Source organism: Schistocerca piceifrons, chromosome 3, assembly GCF_021461385.2.
Source record: "Schistocerca piceifrons isolate TAMUIC-IGC-003096 chromosome 3, iqSchPice1.1, whole genome shotgun sequence".
In the NCBI taxonomy this organism is placed as follows: domain Eukaryota; kingdom Metazoa; phylum Arthropoda; class Insecta; order Orthoptera; family Acrididae; genus Schistocerca; species Schistocerca piceifrons.
Window position 1 is genome coordinate 625,962,553 of NC_060140.1, and position 14,628 is coordinate 625,977,180.

Genomic DNA, 14,628 nt, shown 5'->3' on the forward strand with positions numbered 1-14,628 from the left:
ACAGTCCGACCTTTATCAAAGTCGGAAACGTGATGGTACTCGTTTCTCCTCCTCACACTAGGCATCACAACAACGATTCACCAGTGTTTATGTATGATAAATCGGTTGGAAACGTTCCTCATGTCTGCACGTTGTAGGTGTCACCACCGGCGCCAACCATGTGTGAATACTCTGAAAAGCTAATCATTTGCATATCACAGCATCTTCTTCCTGTAGGTTAAATTTCGCGCCTGTAGCACGTCATATTCGTGGTGTAGCAATTTTAATGGCCAGTAGTGTATACCAGTCTGACCATAAAACCGAGGCAGTTTCATGTAACGATGGTGGTGGTGGTGGATAGCGATCACGCTTGCTTCTGTTCAATGTAGACCACAAAGGCTCAATAATACTGAGCTCAAGTAATTTTTGTATCAAGAGGAGTTGCGACAATACATCCTCACTCTCACAAAATCGGACCCTGACGACGTGGATTTTACGCACAGGGGCATTATCATGTTCGAACACAGCAATAATTGGGAACAGAGACCGTACCATGAGACAGCCAAAATAAAGCACATCAATAACGCAACCTTGATGATCAGTCGTGGGGCCCATGGAATATCACGATATGACTGCCCATATCAGCACCGAATCCTTGCTCCCTGCCACGATTCACTCTTGGGCCATAAACGTGGTCACAATTAAGACACAATCTGAAATAAGACTCATCTGTCCAAATGACTTTCCCCCATTGGCCCTAAGTTCGGGGTGTATGGCTTCAGTACGAGGTTCCCCAGCTATAGGAATTAGCATAACTGACGAGAGGTGTCTGAATTCCTGTTCGCCCTGCAGTTCCAAACTTACAGAGGTTCCTTCGTTTTGTTTTGCTGCTGACAGGGTTCGTGAGACCAGCGTTCGTGTCTGTAGTGACTTTTGCAGCTGTTGCCTTATTTTCAGTCATAGTTCTCTTCAATGATCATCTGTCACCATCACTAAACACTCACATACATCCACGTTGTGACTTAGCGTATGTTTCCCTGACTTCCTTCTATGTGGCATAAATTTTCTATAAGGAACTCCTTGGAACATGAAACACTTCGTCTACCTTTATTGCTGAAGCACTCATCTTGCGAGTACCGGAAATTTACCCACGTTCGAAACACTTCGCTCAAACATAATGAATTCACAACTACACAAAATGCTGTTCTGAGCACGACTTCCTCTTTTAACATTTTCACTGGTGCGGTTCTTGGTCAAACATCAAAACGCAATCTGCAAGTTTGAATAGTATTTTTTTTTTGTGGTTTTAGGGCGCACAACTTCAATGGTCATTAGCGCCCAGACTACGTTAAGAATGCACCGCGAGGCACAAGTTTAAAACAACAACTAAAAGGGAAAACACGATAAGAGAGAGACTGACAGGCATACGATTAAAAAAACAGCATAATCAAATGTCCTTAGAGAGGTTTGTGAAGTTGATAAAACGAAGAACGCGAGCAGCTGCTCGTGGGTCATCCGCTAAAATGGCATCTCAGTACATGGCAGGCCAAGATCAAGACGCAGTGTGTTAAAATCCGGACAGGACGTTAAAATGTGGCGGACCGTCAGCAATTGCCCACATGGGCAGAACGGCGCCGGCGCAGCCGTCAGCAGATGGCGATGGCTGAACTGGCAGTGTCCAATTCGTAACCGGGCCAAATCGACCTCCTCCCGCCGAGAAGGGCGGGAGGAGGACGTCCAAACCGCGGGAAGAGGTTTCAAGGCCCGAAGCTTGTTGTCCGTAAGTGCAGCCCAATCGGCATGCCACAGCGATAAAATGCGCCGACAAATTACCCTGCTACAATCCGACGAAGGGACACAACAAGAAGCTGTCCGAGGCTGGAGGACCGCAGCCTTGGCCGCGGCATCTGCAGCTTCGTTCCCAGGGATACCGACATGGCCAGGAACCCACATAAAGCTAACCGAAGAACCGACGTCCACCAGCTGCTGAAGAGAGCGTTGGATCCGGTGCACGAAAGGGTGAACCGGATACGGATCACTGAGGCTCTGGATGGCGCTCAGGGAATCGGAACAGATGACATAAGCTGAATGTCGGTGGCGGCAGATGTAAAGAACACCCTGGAAGAGGGCAAAGAGCTCAGCTGTGAAGACCGAACAATGGCCATGGAGCCGGTATTTGAAACTTTGTGCCCCAACAATAAAGGAACACCCGACCCCGTCATTGGTCTTTGAGCCATCTGTATAAATGAAGGTCATATTAATGAACTTCGAACGAAGTTCGACAAAACGGGAGTGGTAGACCGAACCGGGGGTAACCTCCTTTGGGAGCGAGCTGAGGTCTAGGTGAACGCGAACCTGAGCCTGGAGCCAAGGTGGCGTGTGGCTCTCGCCCACTCTAAAGGTTGCAGGGAGTGAAAAATTAAGGTGTTGAAGGAGGCGACGAAAGCGAACTCCAGGGGGTAGCAGGGCAGAGACATACAACCCGTATTGACGGTCGAGAGAGTCGTCAAAAAAGGAACGATAAGACGGGTGGTCGGGCATTGACAGTAGCCGACAGGCATACCGACAAAGCAGTATATCGCGCCGGTAGGTGAGTGGCAATTCGCCAGCGTCAGCATGAAGACTCTCTACGGGACTAGTATAAAACGCTCCGATCGCAAGTCGTAAACCCCGATGTTGTATGGAGTTGAGGCGGCGTAAGATGGATGGCCGTGCAGAGGAGTATACGAAGCTCCCATAATCCAGCTTGGAGCGGACGATCGACCGATATAGACGAAGTAGGACGGTTCGATCCGCTCCCCACGACATACCACTGAGAACACGGAGGACATTTAAAGAACGGGTACAACGGGCAGCCAAATATGACATGTGGAGACCAGCTAAGTTTCCTGTCAAATGTACGACCTAAAAATTTTGTTGTCTTCACGAATGGGAGAACAACGGGACCGAGTCGTAAGGACGGTGGGAGAAACTCTTTGTAGCGCCGGAAGTTAATACAGACCGTCCTCTCTGCAGAAAAACGGAAGCCATTGGCGACACAAGACGGTCAAGAGAACGCTGAAGACAGCGCTCCAGGACACGTGTACGCTGCGCGCTGCAATAGATGGTAAAATCGTCCACGAAAAGGGAGCCTGATACATCAGCTGGGAGGCAATCCATTATTGGATTGATCGCTATGGCGAAAAGAGCGACGCTCAAAACTGAGCCCTGTGGCACCCCATTCTCCTGGCGAAAGGTGTCTGACAGGAGAGAACCCACACGTACCCTGAACTGTCGATCCATTAAAAAGGAACGAATAAAAAGAGGGAGGCGACCGCGAAGGCCCCATGTATGCATGGTGCGGAGAATGCCCGCCCTCTAACAGGTGTCGTAAGTCTTCTCCAAATCAAAGAACACAGCCGCGGTCGGGCGCTTCTGCAAGAAGTTATTCATAATGAAGGTCGACAAGGTAACTAGATGGTCAACAGCAGAGCGGCGCCTACAAAATCCACATTGTACATTGGTAAGTAGGCGTCGAGATTCGAGCAGCCAAACCAAACGAGAGTTAACCATTCGCTCCATCACCTTACAGACACAGCTGGTAGGCGAGATGGGTCGATAACTGGAAGGCAAGTGCTTGTACTTCCCCGGCTTAGGAATCGGGACAACAATAGACTCGCGCCAGCATGTGGGAACATGTCCCTCAATCCTGATACGATTGTATGTACGAAGAAGAAAACCTTTACCCGCAGGAGAAAGGTTCTTCAGCATCTGAATATGAATAGAATCAGGCCTTGGAGCGGAGGACCGTGACCGGGCAAGTGCGTTTTCGAGTTCCCGCATGGTGAATGGGGCATTATAACTTTCACGATTCGAGGAGCGGAAGTTAGGTGGCCTAGCCTCCTCTGCCTGTTTGCGGGGGACGAAGGCAGGGTGGTAATGAACGGAGCTCGAAACCTCTGCGAAAAAGCGGCCGAAGGCATTGGAGACATCCTCAGGGGCCACAAGGACGTCATTCGCGATCATCAAGCTAGAAACTGGTGAGTGGACCTTAGTGCCAGATAGCCGGCGCAGGCTACCCCAGACAACAGAAGAAGGAGTAAAACTGTTGAAGGTGCTTGTGAAAGCAGCCCAGCTGGCTTTCTTACTTGCTTTAATAATACGACGACACTGTGCACGTAATCGTTTATAATTGATACAATTCGCCACTGTAGGGTGGCGTTTAAAGGTGCGTAAAGCACGTCGACGAGCACGTAAAGCGTCTCTACATGCTGCGGTCCACCAGGGTACCGGTACGCGACGTGGAGAAGTAGTAGGGTGAGGGATGGAATATTCAGCAGCAATGAGAATGACTTCCGTGAGGTGTGCGACCTGACGATCACAGCTTGTGAAGGATTGATCCTGAAAGGTCGCCCTGGAAGAGAAGAGCCCCCAGTCTGCTTTGGAGATGTTCCAACTAGATGAGCACGGAGAGGGGGTATGCTGCAGGAGATGGATAACACACGGGAAGTGGTCGCTTGAATATGTATCAGAAAGTGCATACCACTCAAACCGGCGTGCAAGTTGGGTAGTACATATAGAGAGGTCTACATGGGAATAGGTGTGAGATGTGTCCGAAAAAAAATTGGGCCGCCAGTATTGAGGCAGACAAGATTGAGCTGGTTGAAAAGGTCTGCTAACAGGGAGCCTCTCGGGCAGAATGCTGGAGAGCCCCAAAGGGGATGGTGGGCATTGAAGTCTCCAGTTAACAAAAATGGGGCAGGTAGCTGAGCAATAAGCTGCATCATGTCTGCCCTGGTAACGGTAGATGACGATGGAGTGTAAACGGTACAAATGGAAAATGTAAAAGTGGGGAGAGTAATTCGGATGGCAACTGCCTGCAGGCCGGTGTGCAATGTGATGGGCTCGTAGTAAACATCATCCCGGACCAGCAACATAACCCCTCCATGAGCCGGAATACCTACCACAGGGGGTAGATCAAAACGCACAGAGGTGTAGTGTGCCAAGGCAATTTGATCGCATGGGCGTAGCTTCGTTTCCTGGAGGGCTACGACGAGCGGATGGTGCAAGCGGAGCAGCAACTTCAAGTCCTCTGGGTTGGAGCGAATGCTGCGAATATTCCAGTGAATAACTGCCATCACAAGAAGAAAAGGAAGATGAAAGAAGGGGTCACCTCGAAGGCCGCTGAGGGCCTGGCTTCGAGCGATCACTGCCGCCACTATCAGTAGGCGGACAGTCATTGTCCATTGGTTCTATAGGTTCATCGGCCATCTTGGTAAGATGGCCGGGGGGGGGGGGGGGAGCTTCCTCCGCAGGTGAACGGCCAGATGTTCGGCTACCAGCGGTGTGGCCAGGCGAAACGGATGACGGCCTGGGGCGGCAACCGCTGGGTGGCGCAGGAGAAGAAATGCGCCGTGGCGGAGAAGGAGAACTGTGCTTCCTATGAGCCTTCTTGGAAGGTCGTTTGGTGGAAGTACTGGTCGATGGCTGGGAGGTCGAGGTACGTAGGAAGTCTTCACGCGACGGTTCCTTCTTGAAGGCCTGTGCATCTGACTTCTGGGTCTTCGTCTTAGCAGAAGCTGATGAAGGGGCTTGTGTCTGTGGGGTGATGGGAGGAGGAGGGGACGTCGACCGCGCGATCTTAGCACTGGCAGAACGGACGACCGTGGTGCTGAAGGTCAGATCGCATGTCTGGGTTGCCACCTCCCTGGTAGTCCGAGGAGAGGCGAGGACAGTACCGTATTTCCCCGCTGGGAGCAGCGTGGGCTTCCTACTGGCAAACAGCTTGCGAGCAGCCGAGGTGGACACTTTCTCTTTGACCCGAATTTCTTGGATACAGCGTTCTTCCTTATAGATGGGACAGTCGCGTGAGGACGCTGCATGGTCACCATGACAGTTCACACAACGAGGAGACGGAGGTGGACAGTCACCCTCATGGGCAACCCTGCCACATGTGACACATTTAGCCGCATTGGAACAAGACTGGCGAGTGTGATTAAAACGCTGACACTGGTAGCAGCGCGTAGGTGTCGGGACATAGGGGCGAACAGAAAACCTCGCAGCCCGCTTTGATGCGCGATGGCAGCTGAACACTATCAAAGGTCAAGAAAAGTGTCCGGGTCGGTGCAAGGTCATTGTTGACCTTTTTCATGACCCTATGGACAGCCGTCACGCCCTGCTCAGCGAGCAAAGACAATCTCCTCGTCAGTCAATCCATCGAGGGATCTAGTATAGAACACACCACGAGACGAATTCAAAGTTCGGTGAGCCTCCACCCAGACAGGGAACGTGTACAGGAGTGTGGCTCGAAGCAGTTTCTGTGCCTGCAAGGCGCTCTCAGTTTCTAGTAACAAGGAGTAACAAGGTACCATTACACAACCTGGTACATGACTTGACAGATCCGGCTATGGCATCTACGCCCTTCTGGATAACGAAAGGGTTGACAAAGGAGAAATCCTTTCCATCCTCAGATCGAGAAACGACGAGGAACTGTGGGCAGGCGGTAGTACTTTTGTCACTGGTGGCTGGCCATGTTTCCGTTTGTGGGCAAAAGTCGAGAGAGAAGAAGAAAAATCCATTGCGGAGGAATCCCCCATGATTGCCAGCGTCTCCGATGGCGCGCTCCTTCCTTATGGGGACCCTCTCAGAGGGCACTCCCGCCTTAGGTGAATGTTTACACCTCAGGTCACACCTCCTGAGAAACAGACGGAGGGACCAATCGGCATGGTCAGAAGGTATCAGCTAAGGCAATCACCCCTCCCCGGGCCTGGCCTTTACCAGGGGGTACGTGCGTGCCTTACTTGTCTACCCAGGGCGGGGAATTACGCGTTACCCCATCACTGGCTATGCGTGCGAACGCGTGGGTCGGCCTTCAGGCGCGCACAGGGAGGAAGGAAGAAGAGGAAAAGGAAGAGAGAGAGGACAGACTGTCTCAAACGCCGAGGCGGAGACCAGAGAAGTCAAGCAGAAGGAGGCAAGCAGAAGGAGGCAAGCAGAAGGAGGCAAGCAGAAGGAGGCAAGCAGAAGGAGGCAAGCAGAAGGAGGCAAGCAGAAGGAGGCAAGCAGAAGGAGGCAAGCAGAAGGAGGCAAGCAGAAGGAGGCAAGCAGAAGGAGGCAAGCAGAAGGAGGCAAGCAGAAGGAGGCAAGCAGAAGGAGGCAAGCAGAAGGAGGCAAGCAGAAGGAGGCAAGCAGAAGGAGGCAAGCAGAAGGAGGCAAGCAGAAGGAGGCAAGCAGAAGGAGGCAAGGGAAAGAGTAAGGAATGCAGTGAGATGGAGAAGAACAAAGAAAGGAACCAACCAAAGGAAGAAAGAAACGAGAAGGGAAAAACCAAAAAGACCACAAATGTAGGTCATGGAACCGTCCGTCTCCGGACGCAGGCGCTAACTACCCCCTTGAGGGGGTGGACTCCTTTTAGTCGCCTCTTACGACAGGCAGGAATACCTCGGGCCTATTCTAACCTCCTGACCCGCAGGGGAGTTTGAATAGTATCTTCATGTATGTTCAAGCAGGCATCCGTCGGGGTGTTGCCATATTTTTGAGTAGAGAAAATGTAGGGAACATAACAGTATACGGCCATCATTTGAATATAATTGTGAAATTTGTGTATTTGAGTAGCATCCTGTCGGTAGGCAGAACAAGTAACAGGGAGTTACAGCAACAATTAACGAACTGGAAAATAGCAGCCTAGAAGGTAAACCCTCTGTTATGGTCTAAGATAAGCTGGAAGAAGATTTCCTAGTTTTATCAACACCATACAGCATGTTTTCTGGAGAAAAACACGCACATGGTTAGACCAGTAAGGCGAACATCATCTACGTAGACAGTTAAACTACAATTTAATGCTTTTAACCTGGCATTTCCACACAGAATTTTTGCCAGTTCATGTGTCACGTCACGATAAGATCCAGTATTGGGTATGGTTCGATGAACCCTCTGCCAGGCACTTAAGTGTGAATAGCAGAGTAACCATGTAGATGTAGATGTGGAAAGGAGGAAGGGGGAGGAGAATTTGTCACATTCATCCAAGCCACACAACCTCAAATCTATCATGCTGTACCTCCCACTTCTAACATCCCACAGTTGCTTAGGCCATAATAATAGCAACAACAAAATACATAGAATGTCTTTAAATCATAATGATTTGTATACAATGAGAGTTGGCAATACTCTTAGGATTTAAAGGTTGGCTACAGCGAGCATACACAAGCTCTGGAATCTAAGAATTGTTGTCACGCTTCGCAGCGCACGGATTAATTAGGGGCAGTTTGGAAGCCAGTGAGCCCGCCTGCCGTGGTGCGCACGTGAGTAGGACGAGGGGTCGTCGCCGAGCTGCTGTACTGCCGTGTCCGCTAGCGGCGACACAGGATTTGATATTGAGTTGATATTTTTCATAATTTGCAGCGCGCTTATTAATTTAAAGAAAAGGGTTTGTGTATGTGCGTAGCAGCAGACGGTAATGTTGATAATGATAGGAGTTGAATTCTTAAGGGAAACCATTGCTAGGCGAATAGATTAAGTACAGATTTTTGTCATTTATTTCTTTTGTAATTGTCATGGAATTGTTTCACTATGTATTTAATTGAAAAGTATTTCAGTCTGTCTCAAGAGTTTGATTAATTTGTAATATTGCTTCAATGCCACTTGAGGCAGATTTACATACGAAGCAATTGTTGAAAGAGCTTTTGTTAATTTAATGAGAAAGAATCACTTTCAGAATACAGTTTAAAAAAATGAATTACTTGTTTGGGTTATCATTTATCGAGATTATATTTGATCAAACGCTTTCTCTTCGATTATATGTAGTTGTGGTAAGCAGCAGCAGCCGCACCAACAGAAGGAGCCGCCAAATATTACATGCATTACACTCAGCATGACTAATAGAGTATTTATGTTTTTGTTAAATAATGGAATGCAGCAGAAAGACCAAGTAAGTTATTTGTTGCGCACAGGACCAATAAAAAAAAGTTTAGTCGATCTCTGTAATAGTAAAGTTAACAAGAGTAGAAGCACGAGATTCTCAGTAGAAAGAAGATAGAGCTCGCGGCGCCAGTCCACATGCCTGCCAGGATACTTTTTTTTTGGATGAGTCGTAGTTAGATACGCTTGATCTTTCTACTGCGAACTGCAAGCTTACGCAACAGTAATCATTAATGGCGGCACAGCATTTTGATCACTCACTGCTTTGTATTAACAAAAAATTTTATTTCAGCAGTTTTGTCTTTGAATTTGTTGGTGCATTGTGTAATAGTTAATTCACAGGTGGTACTTTTAGGATAGCGGTGTATTTTAGTGACACTTTTTCGTTCGTATTGCGTCAACGATGACGCGAGCACAAAAGAAAATGGAAAAGAATGCAGATGCTACTCCAAACGCGAACGTAGATACGGTTCCGAACATGAATGTAGAAGCGGTTTCAAACGCAGTTTCCGAAAATTCAGAACAGTGAGTAGAAAATTCTTTTGAGAATATTTAGATCCGGGAATTTTCGAACAATACTGCGGGGAATTGGCGATCATTTGCCAACAATGCGTGATGAACAACTGTGTACTACACGCAACTTAGGACATGGCATTACAGTGACGCAAACCGAACTCACTATGAGAAATTCCAGCGTTGCTTCCGTCTCTAAAGTGCAGAGTAATTTTGTTTTCCCCACTTTCGGTGGAAATTCAGGTCTCGTTGCCACTCTGATAGAGCGGAGTAATTTCACCTTTCCTTCAGTTAGTGGAAGTGCAGGTACTGCTTCTGCTTACACGGAAGAGTAACTTTGTACTCCCTGCCCCCAGTAATGATGTTTTACAATTATTACTGAGTAAACTCACTGAATTTAACAACAATAACGCAAAGAATTTCAAATCGCTTCAGAACGAAATTAACGAGAATCTCACATTGTTTCGGGGTGAGGTGAACGACGATTTAAATCGTGAATTTGAAGAAATGACCAGTCAGTTGAAAAGTCAGGTATGTGAATAATTCAAATCAGATAATAATCTTGTATCCCGACTTGATCATGTACAAAATGTGGATATTGTTGAAGTGGAACGGCAGACGTCGCAAAAAGTACTGCAAGTAGAGGAATTAGCGAAAAATGTCGAGTCACTGCAATTACAGAACACCAGTGGAGTTTCAGAGATAGAAACTCAATTAACGACAGTAGCGAAACAGGTAGATGAATTATCCATGAAAGTGACGGACCCGAGTATCGGGTTAGATACGAGGTCAGATGACACTCAGCCGGTACCGATCGCGGATACCGAAGAATTTCAGTCTCAGCAACGTTTTTAAACAAGGGCAGATGACAATCAGCAAAAGAAACGTGATGTGAAAAATATACAGAAAATATACAGGAACATCTTGCCAGCATCGAAGGAAAGATCGATCAGGACATCTTTGGGCCAGTAGTAAGATCTAGACAAGGCCATTCACATGTTTTCGTAGCTGTTGAGCTTATTACAAAATTTGCCTCATTCACACCTTTACGGAAAGCTACAGCAAAATCAGTTTCTACAACATTCGTCAAGAGTTTCTTGAAGGATGTAGGGCACGTTGATAAGGTGATTTCTAACAATGGCCGATAATTCCATTCCAACAGTTGGCTGAAAACCTTGCGACGCAGGAAAATTAAACCAGTATTTATATCACGTTTTATGCTATCACGTAACCCATCAGACGTATCATGAAGGAGTTAGGTAAACTGCAGATTGTATTGCCATCGCCAACATAGAAACTGGGACGTAGATTTATCAGATTTCCAAAACATCATTATGAACTACCTAATGATTCCTTTACCCTGTTTCCACTGCTTTTGTTGAAAAATAAACCACCAGATAGGATAAAACAATTGGTAGCCTTCCCTGCACAGCGACGTTAAGACACCATGAAGTAGTAAGTATAACATTACAGAACATCAAGAAAGCTGCAGACAGAAGAAAGGAGCTGCATAATCCACGAGTCAACGTCAAGAATTTAAAGGTTGGTGAAAAAGTATTGCTTGGATCACATCGACTATGTCATAAGAGAAAATCTTTGTGTAAGAAGTTTTTCTTGGTGTATGAAGGACCCTTCCGTATACGACGCATTGCACACACAAATGCTGTGGACCTTGAGACAATACGAACACACAAATCACGAGGTCTTCATCACTTATCACACATTAAAATTTTCAATAAGTAAGGCCCTAGGGGGTTTCGTGATCTCTAGTGAATAAGTGTTTGGCGGGCATGGGCGCCCCGGCCGTTACAGTATATTCTTCCGACCTTAATTTTCAATACTGTTTCATAACCTTTGACTAACCTGTTTATCTATTAATCTTTTACTATCAATCCTGTATGAAGGACGAAGAATGAATGATTATGATTTGTATTGTTCGAGAGAATGGTAACTTTGCAAAGGGACATTTCTGATGAGATGATTATATAAGCTGTTGATATCTTGCGATTGTTCACTGAAACAATGAATTTTCGTAACTTATTTGAAGGAAAATGCAAGAAATAACTATGTACGTTTTTTAGGGAGAAGTAACTTGAAATAACAAACTGTTGAGATTATCTTTAGGTAAAATATAGTATATAAGTGGCTCTGCATTGAGAAGGTATATTTCATGGGCAATAGTGTAATTAGGAAACCTTCAAACTGACACTTGTTCTGATGTATAAGGTAGTTTGAAGAGTGATGATTTATGTTGATTTTTCGTGTTTATTAGTTTGCCAGGTAGGGCATATGAGGATTTATCGACCACACATGAATTGTGTGACACAATGAGGAAGCACTTTACAGATATTTATATAACAGGAGAAGGTAAGAGAGATACACTTCTAAACGAAGAAACCCGCAATGGTATTCTATTAAGGAAGATAGAGCTTATACATATTTGCGTAAAATTTAAGTCACAGTAATGTTAAGGTAGAGTACACACTTAAAATCTAACTCACAGTAAAGTTAAGACATAGCTATGAGTCACGAAAGGAGTTTTGATACAAATACACAGCGAAGTGTTGAATTACGTGATGAATGAGTGCCAAGAATATTTTTTGCTCTGTGAAATTGTGGAATGGTAACAATGATATTGTTGTTTCTCTTCTTATTGTTCTTAAGGTTGACTTTATTGCATTTCTTACACGAAACATGATCGCAACGGAAGTTATCTCCATTGCAGAAACGAAAGCAATTAACGTGATTTGATTCTGGGTAGTAGACGATATTTTCAGATCGGAGCGTAGCACGCTTACCGTTAAGGGCCGCGAGAAGAAACACGTACCAGAAACAGTCGGCCATCGCAAAAAAGGAAATAAAGACACTGAGCTATGACCTAGATAATTATGTCGTGCATTAAACGTTTTATTTTCCCTTTCCAGAGTGAAATGACTTACGCCAAGAGGCGAAAGCATCTGCCATATTTTATGAATGTGTAAATAGTAGTGTAAAATAAGTCAATTTAATATTTATCTTGTGTTTCTCTATTTCATGACTGTCATTTAGTGATGCAGCGCCGATTCCAGCATGAGGTTAATTGGAAGCTGATGATTTTTCTCTTGTCATGTCATAAATTTATTTCTTGTCATGTTGATGAATAAACCATCTCTTTCAGTTTCTACTGGACATATGGAGGGATTTGGTGTGTTATATTTTGCGAATAATCTATTTTTTTTATTATGGGCTTTTTAGGTTGTTTATTTTTCTTGTTCTTTGTGACCATCCAAGGTATGGCCACACAGATTCATACAAAGACTAGGGAGGCCTCCAAACAGACAATGAGGACTCCATTCAGACGCTATACCACAGACATTGACGTTTGACATCAGAAATATTGACGGTCATTACAGAGTGATAATCATAAATTTTGTAAAACTTAGTAATTACAGTGTAAAAATTCGGACGCAAAGTCAGGTAATTATTCACTAAATTTTGTACATATTCATGAATTGATTTGGCAAGCCGTTGGCTAGACTTTTTCAAAATGATTCTGTAACTTTTATTATATATAATAGCATCACTATGGAATTACTTTTCTGTTCGTATGATTACTTAAATATTTTATAACCAAAATGTACAAACAATTATTGTAACAAATTCTGTAACATTATTTTACAGTCACTAGTAATGTAAAAATAGTAGCTAATTAGAGTTCGACGGCACAGGATTTATGCCTTGAAATTAAAATTATGTTTTTTGTTTGGTGCCACGTTTGTAATGATTCGTGGTCACAATAAAAACTTTGCCACTGTTATTGGCCAAACTAATCGTAAGAAAACTAACTTGCCACCGTATGGTGACCCTCATATTATGACTGAATTTAAAAATACACGCCACAAATCTGTGATTGCTGTGGTGGGTAATTTAAAGAAAATTGACTTTGTCACCATGTAGTGAGCCTCACATTATTCATAACTTGAGATATATACGACAAACGTGTTATTGCTGTGGCAATAGAGGTAAAGACAACATTTAAATGAGCTCAGAGCTAACATGTCTTTATATGATATAAAATTATTCCTTGCTTAATTTCTGTAATTAGGTTACAGATATCGTATTTTGAAGGGAGAATCTATTTTCTATAAAATATGACGTTTCCAGTATACAGAAATACTCGACCAAGACTTGTACTACATAAGCTTGAGGAGGTACTTATGCAATAAGGTAGTGACGTGTGGTTGTCAGTGGACACGAAGTCCCTGAGTCTGCCTACGTTGTCAAACTGACTCACCAGAGGAAAATTTGACTTCAGGTGTGGTTGTCAGTGGATATGAAGTCCCTGAGTCTGCTGCACTTAAAACATGTAGACCTGGTTTCTTTTGACCAGAGGGAACTGCGAGCATAAAAACATAAAGTATCTTTTAGTCAGACCACTACTGTTACACATCTGTTAAAACGTATATGACCTTATCTACTTATGTAAGAAACTTCTTATATTTCCTTTGATGTTTTCTTATTACATACATACTAGGATAGCAACTTTTCATATTTCTCTAGAAGGAGCCATGTTTTCTCCTTTCCAATCGATTACACAACATTTCTGCCATTTTGCACAAAATTTTAACATTTCTCTCTTGCCTATAAGCCATGTAAGAAAATTTTCGTCATTGTGTAAAAAGATTTTACTTAGATGCTAAGCAAGAAATACTTTTATTCTTTGGATATAAATTTTAACTTTTTCTCTTTACCTAATTCTTTCGTCGTTTTGTAAAAAATTTTACTGTTTGTTCCTTGCCAATATGTTAGGCAAGAATCACCCTGCAAAATGTTCAAAAATGAGGTTGGGGGTTATGAGAGTTGGCAATACTCTCTTAGGAATTAAAGCTTGGCTACAGCGAGCATACACAAGCTCGGAATATAAGATATTGTTGTCGCACTTCACAGCACACGTATTAATTAGTAGCAATTTGGAAGCCAGTGTAGGAGCCCTCCTGCTGTGGTACGTACATGTGTTGGGCGAGGGCTCGTCGCCGAGTTGTTGTGTCAGTGAACACTGACGGATACACATTTCGAACTGATGCGCTCATCATTGTGCCTGGGACATGCTTCTTGTTTCACCTGGGAGTTCCTGTTGCAATAACATTTTAATTTTGATATAACTCTTTCCTCAAATCCTCCCTTGTGTACTACCGATCTGTAGTAATATTTCAACCAGCATTTTTTCACAGGTACAGCCAGTTGTTTAACGACAGCTGCTGA